Source organism: Scomber japonicus, unplaced genomic scaffold, assembly GCF_027409825.1.
Source record: "Scomber japonicus isolate fScoJap1 unplaced genomic scaffold, fScoJap1.pri scaffold_611, whole genome shotgun sequence".
Classification (NCBI taxonomy): domain Eukaryota; kingdom Metazoa; phylum Chordata; class Actinopteri; order Scombriformes; family Scombridae; genus Scomber; species Scomber japonicus.
In genome coordinates, this window is record NW_026518661.1 from 15,001 (window position 1) to 22,101 (window position 7,101).

General features: G+C 44.2%; 1 pseudogene; it reads right to left on the reverse strand.

Annotated features, from left to right (window-relative positions):
- LOC128354803 (la-related protein 1-like) overlaps nt 1-6,617 on the reverse strand; it is a 9,999-nt pseudogene extending 3,382 nt beyond the window's left edge.
- Nucleotides 6,618-7,101: the final 484 nt, after the last annotated feature.

The window sequence follows — 7,101 nt, forward strand, 5'->3', positions numbered from 1 at the left end:
ATTTTGTCATTTCTGTATATCTGTGTATTCTATGTTTGCAGCTGTGTGCACCACTGCATTGTCCTGTCAGTCATATATTATTTAAACTATGTATTGTATTGTATTGTATTGTATTGTATTGTATTGTATTGTGTTGTATTTTTATTGTATTGTAATGTATTGTCATGTATTTCCTGACTGCAGCTCTGTGTTGCACTTTTACTCAAGATAAATTTCCCTCTGGACATTAAAGTTTATCTTCACAGTTTAACAGACTGAGCAGCACTCTGAAGACAAATATAAGCTATAAAATTAAATAAAGATTAAGAGAGTGACTTTGGGCAGAGCTTTAGTCTTTATTTCCTGTCATGACATACGGACCATTGTGAGTTTCTGCCTGCATGTAGAAATGTTTGTGAACTCACTAAAAGCCATTTAAATGCTGCAGTATTTAAATCACAATTAGATCTTTAACACTACATCAACTTCTGAGTGTTTTAAAGGAAAACTCCGCAGATTTTATACATCAAAGTGTTTTTCCAGGTGTTGCAGATTATTACTTCTGAGCTTTGTGAAATCTGATACATTGATTGATTGATTGTCACTTTAAAAAAATCTGGTTTGAAAAGCAGCAAGGTCTCTGCTGGAGGCTAGCAGCTCCAGGCTACAAGCATAAAACACTACAATTGAACTGTCAGTGGCTCGAGTTGCATTGTGGGTAATGTAGTTGACAAGTTTTTGACAGCGAAGAAGAAATGTATGGACTTTAAAGCTTTAAGATTTTTTTAAAAAGCATCTTAATTAGTGTTTTAATTCCAATTAACTGGTTATAACTCATAAATACAGTATGTGTTGCATTGTGGGTAATGTAGTCACCAGCTTTTGTTGACAGCTAAGAAGAATGTATGGACGATATCTGTGACTCGGGCTGCCTCAGATTTTGACCCTTTTTATGAAAACTGTCCATCATGAGTCAGATAATGTTATTTTAAAGCTTTAAGATTTAAAAAAAAAAACATCTTAATTAGTGTTTTAATTACAATTAACTGGTTATAACTCATTAATACTGTATGTGGGTGGCGTGTTTTGTACAGTCTTTTGTCTTTGGATGACTCCTCTGCTGCCTCCAGTGTGAGGTTGGTGAGGTTGGTTGAGGTTGGTGGGGGGGGGGGGGGGCGGGGGGGAGGGGGGAGGGGGGGGGGTGTTTGAATGAGAAACGCTTAACTGAACACCAAAATAACTCAGCTGGAAATAAATGGCCGAGGCCTTCGCTGGCAATCCTCCATTCTGCTCCAGCGAGTCGGTGTCGCGGGTGCTGAAATAGGTTGCGAAATCGACCTTAATCCATTCCCACCCCCTCTCCTAAACCCCCCCCCCCCCCACCTCCCCCCACCCCCCACTTCCTCACTTTTAAAACAACTACACATTCAGCTTGCACTTTCACTTCAGGTCAAATCGCCTTAAAAGGACAAATATTGATAGTGAAAGTTGCAGGATGTTAATTACCTTTCTCAAAGTCCTTGAGGGGTCTCCTCTTGAAAGTCCTTGAACAGATCTAACCTGAATCTCTTCTCCAAACCGTAGCTGTAATATCTGAAGAGACACTCCAGCCCGTACCTGCAGGAAGAAGAAGAGGAAGAAGAGGAGGAAGAGGAGGAAGAGGAGAGGGAAACAAATATTTACCTCCACTGACCTCAAAACAAATAAAACAAATTACACTCAGCTTCAAATCTGGTTTTAATACACAAGCTTTATTTACACAGTCAGGATGTTTTATGATGTCATTGTTGCTCGGTTTGTTTTGCTTGTTTTTTAACACCCCACCGCCGCCGCCGCCACCGCCGCCGCCGCCGCCACATTTCACCACAGTAGGAGTTTTATCACGAGGATTATTAATGGCTCTAATTTAGCCTGGCGGAAGGAACGAGACCAATGAGTCGACGTGAGCTGCAGCATGAACAGCTGATTGGGATGTTTTGGAGTTTTTTTTAACCCTCCTGTTGTCCTCAGGTCAAAGAAGGAAGGAAGGAAGGAAGGAAGGAGGGAGGAAAAGAGGAAGGAAGTAAGAAGAGAAGGAAGGGAGGAAGGAAGGAAGTGAGGAAAAGAGGAAGGAAGGAAGGAAGGAAGGAGAGAGGAAAAGTGGAAGGAAGGTAGGAAGAAAGTGAGGAAAGAAGGAAGGGAGGAAGGAAAGGAGGAAGGAAGTGAGGAAAGAAGGAAGGAAGGAGGGGGGGAAAAGTGGAAGGAAGGTAGGAAGAAAGTGAGGAAAGAAGGAAGGGAGGAAGGAAGGAGGGAAGAAAAGAGGAAGGACGTTAGAAGAGAAGGAAAGAAGGAAGGGAGAAAGGAGGAAGGAAGGAAAGAAGGAAGGGAGGAAGGAAGGAAGGAAGGAAGGAAGTGAGGTAAGGAGTATGGAAGGAGGTGATGCACGAAGGAAAAATTCAAGAAAAAGGGAGGGAGGAAGAAAAGAAGGAACAGTCAAAAGAGACGGGGTCAATTTGACCCGGGAGGACGACAGGAGGGTTAAAGTGTCTCCTCACACACATGCAGGGTTGAAGCGCTCTCAACTTTACACAGTGAAGAATGTGGGTTTGGCAGGTGTGTGAAGTCGCTGCTAGCAAACAATTAAAACAATGCAGCAGCAGCAGCAGCCGCCTCCCCTCGGATGTTAACCCTCCGCTGTCAGTAGAGTAGGAGACTAAAACACTCTGCTGCCGTCTGCGGAGACACACCCAGGGATCAGACACCCATCAATTTAGGAGGCAGAGAGTACACAGAGAAGAAGGTTTAAAGCCCTGCTGCACCTTTTAGGAGGCGTGCATGTTGTCACCGTCAAGTCAGAAGTAAGCTGAAGTCTTAATATTCAGATTTAACTTGGGGTGAAAGGTCACGAAAAGAGGAAGGTAGGAAGGAAGGAAGGAGGGAGGGAGGGAGGGAGGAAAGGAGGAAGGAAGGAAGGAAAGGAGTAAGGAGGGAGGAAAGGAGTAAGGAAGGAAGGAGGGAGGGAGGGAGGGAGGGAGGAAAGGAGGAAGGAAGGAAGGAAAGGAGTAAGGAGGGAGAAAAGGAGGAAGGAAGGAAGGATGGACAAAAGAGGAAGGAATTTAGGAGAGAAGGAAGGGAGGAAGGAAAGGAGTAAGGACGACAAGAGGAAGGAAGGAAGGAGGAAAAGAGGAAGAAAGGAGGAAGGAAGGAAGGATGTGAGGAGGAAAAGAGGAAGGAAGGAAGGAAGGACAAAAGAGGAAGGAATTTAGGAGAGAAGGAAGGGCGGAAGGAAAGGAGTAAGGACGAAAAGAGGAAGGAAGGAAGGAAGGACAAAAGAGGAAGGAATTTAGGAGAGAAGTAAGGGAGGAAGGAAAGGAGTAAGGACGAAAAGAGGAAGGAAGGAAGGAAGGAAGGAAGGAAGGAAGGAAGGAAGGAAGGAAGGAACAGTCAAAAGAGACGGGGTCAATTTGACCCGGGAGGACGACAGGAGGGTTAAATGTGATTTTTTTTTTTTGGTTGAAACCCGTCACTGTTATAAACTTTATTTTATTCTCTTAAATTAAAGTTTTTAAATGATAACAACTTCCTGTTTATAGAGTTTATAAAGCAGGTTTTGCAGCATTTAAATCCAAGCCGTTTCCGTAGCAACGCAGCGTTTTTTTTTTGAACCGATCACCTGATGCTTAATATGTAACATCTGATCTTTGTGTTTTTGTAGAGCTGAAAAAGTTAATAGGTCAACATTTAACTAATCAGTGATTATTTTGATCATTTAAGTTGTTTTTTTTGTTTTTTTTTTAAAGCAAAGACGAAGCAATGAGCTCATCTGCTGCTCATGTTGTGAGAATTTGAAGCTTTTTTCTGTGTTATATATTAAATAACGGTGAACTGATTATCTTTAGACAAAAAAAAAGAAATACTATAAACAAAACTATTAAATCAGTTAATCAAGAAAGCAATCAATAGATGAATCAATAATGAAATGGACCGTTTGCTTTGTAAGCTCAGTCTGACAGAACACAAAACTTCAAAATAAAATACCTGTTTTACATTTATTACTGCGCATTTACCTCTCAGATAAACATGGCTATTAATATTTAACTAACAAGACAGTGGAGAGCCTGTTCTTTACTTTCCCGACGACCTCGAACGCCTCATTGGTTCTTACAGCTACGTTGATTAACCCTTGTGTCGTCCTCCTGGGTCAAATTGACCCCGCCTTATTCTTCTTTCCTCCCTTCCTTCCTTCCGTCTGTACTTCCTCAGTCCCCCTTTCTTCCCTCCTTCTTTCCTTCCCTCCCTCCTTCCTTCCTTCCTTCTGCTCTCCTTTCCTTCCTTATTCCTTTCGCCCTTCCTTCTTTCCACCCTCCCTCCTTCTTTCCTCTGTCCTTTTTTCCTACCTTTCTTCCTTCCTTATTTCCTTTCCGCCCTTCTTCCTTCCCTCTTTCCTTTCCTCCCTCCCTCCCTCCCTCCCTCCCTCCCTCCTTTCCTCCCTTCCTCCCTCCTTTCCTTCCTTCCTCCCTCCTTTCCTTCCTTCTTTCCTTTCCTCCCTTTCTTTCCTTCTTCCTTCCTCCCTTCCTCCCTCCTTTCCTTCCTTCTTCCTTCCTCCTTTCTTTCCTTTCCTCCCTTCCTCCCTCCCTCCTTTCCTTCTTCCTCCCTTCCTTTCTCCCTCCCTTCCTTCCTTCCTTGACTCGAGGACAACAGGAGGGTTTAAAGAGGTTAAAGGAGATCTTTTCATCTGATTTGTGTCTTTTACTTTGGTGAATGTAAATGTGCTTTAAACTTCGGTGGTTTTCTGACATTTGATACAGTAAATAATTAATTAATATCATGATTAAATGCAGTATTTTCACCTGTAATTGGGGGTTTTTATACTGAGACAAACTATAGATCTTAAAAGGCTCCATATAAATAAAAAAAGAAGGATTTTAGAGCTTTAAAAATGCAGCTTTTGTTTCCTGTTTGCTCGTCTCCAGGATTCACTTCCACCTAAATCTGATTAAAGTACATTTATACAGCGTTTAATCCACAGTCCTCCTCCCTCACCTGTAGTTATCTTTGGCATCGTCCACCGCGCACTGTCTGAACTCCTCGTACATCTTCCTGTTGAAGTTGTCCCTCAGGAAGAAAGACCAGAACCTGAACAGAGTGTTCATCTCCTGAGACTGGCCGATCCCCAACCGTTTCCTCTCTGAAAGACGAGGATTCGGTCACCACGGAGCACAAAAAAAAACAGCTTCAAATACAAAAATTCAAAAAAATGTGAGTTTGTGATGGTGTAAAGAAAGAAAGACGCAGGTTTGTACCGTTAAGGCACCGTCGGCGGTACTTGTGGTATCCCTGCTGAGTGAAGCCGTTGTCCTTCAGCAGCTCGTGAGATGGATGCCAGAATTTGGGGCAGCGACTGCGGGGTGCAGCCGTAACTTCCTGTCAGCGGGGCTCCTTCTGATGGGGAGGCGTTGGAGCTGCTGCAGGAGGAAGAAGAAGAAGAGGAGGGAAGAGGTTTGAATGGAAGGGTAGAAAAGAAATTCATAGTATCTCCTTTTGTTAAATTTACTACAGATACTAAAAAATGTCCCGCCACAATAAAAGCTTATTTTAATTGATGCATTAAGACAAAAATTCACATCTGTCATCTACACCTGCAGTCATTTGGGTTTGTGATGACCTGAATTATGATATTTAACCCTCCTGTTGTCCTCGAGTCAAGGAAGGAAGGGAGGAAGAAGGAAGGAAAGGAGGGAGGAAGGAAGGAAAGACGGAAGGATGAAAGGATGGAAGGAAGGAAGGACAGATGGAAGGATGGAAGGAAGGAAGGACAGATGGAAGGAAGGAAGGAACAATAGAAGGAAGGAAGAAAGGGGGGTGGAGGAAGGAAAGGAAGGAAGGAAAGAAAGAAGGAGGGAGGGAGGGAGGAAGGAAGGGAGGGAGGAAAGAAGAACGGAGGAAGGTAGGAGGGAGGGAGGGAGGGAGGTAGGGGGAGGGAAGAAAGAGAGATGGAGGGAGAAAGGAAGGAAGGAAGGAAAGAAGGAGGGAGGAAGGAAGGACAGAAGGAAGGGAAGGAAGGAAAGAAGAAGGGAGGGAGTAAGGAACGATAGAAGGAAGGAAGGAAGGAACAATAGAAGGAAGGAAGAAAGGGGGGGGTGGAGGAAGGACAGAAGGAAGGAAGAAAGGGGGGGTGGAGGAAGGACAGAAGGAAGGAAGGAAGGGAGGAAAGAAGGGAACCATCAAAAGATGGGGTCAATTTGACCCGGGAGGACGACACAAAGATTAAATGACTGAAAAAAAACCTGCTAAAGACGGCTGTAACTGCTGCACTGTTGCCATGGGAACCGCTTGTTTAGTTACAGAAGTGCATACTGACACAGAGAAGTGAATAAAGGTCGATAACGATGAGCCATAAAAGAGTTAACGGAGATAACGGATGAGAAAGTCTGTCAGAGTGAAAAGAAGGAAGTGGGCCAGGACAGGTTTTTGTGTTTTTCTTCTGCTTCCGACTCAAAACTGAAACATTAACTGAGACGAAGTTAAACGAGCGGGGTTCGGACCTGATGGAGGCGGAGCGCGGTCGGTGCTCGCGTGAGTCCATCACCCAGCCGATGTGAGCTTTCCTCCCCCTGCGGGGGATTCGAACTGTGGCGAGTCTTCTTCTTCCTCGGCGTCTGGAACACAAAACCACAAAAGATACATTTATTAAATTCATGTTTCACTGAGATCTGTTAACATGCAGAACTTTCTATCAGGATGTAGTTATTCTTTAAATTAGTTTAGTTTATGGGAGGGAATGATGAAGGGAGGAAGAAAGAAGGAAAGGAGGAAGCAAGGAAGGAAGGGAGGTAGGGAGGAAAGGTGGAAGGAAGGGGAAGATGGAGGTAGGGAGGAAAAGTGGAAGGAAGGGAGGGATGGAGGTAGGGAGGAAAGGTGGAAGGAAGGAATGATGGAAGAAGGGAGGAAGGGAAGATGGAAGGACAGAAGGATGGAAGGAAGGAAGGAAAGAAGGACGGGAGGGAGGGAGGAAGGAAAGGTGGAAAGAAGGAATGATGGAAGAAGGAAGGAAGGGAGGAAGGGAAGATGGAATGATGAAGGGAGGAAGAAAGAAGGAAGGGAAGGGTAGGAAGGAAGGAAGGAAGGGAGGGAGGGAGGAAG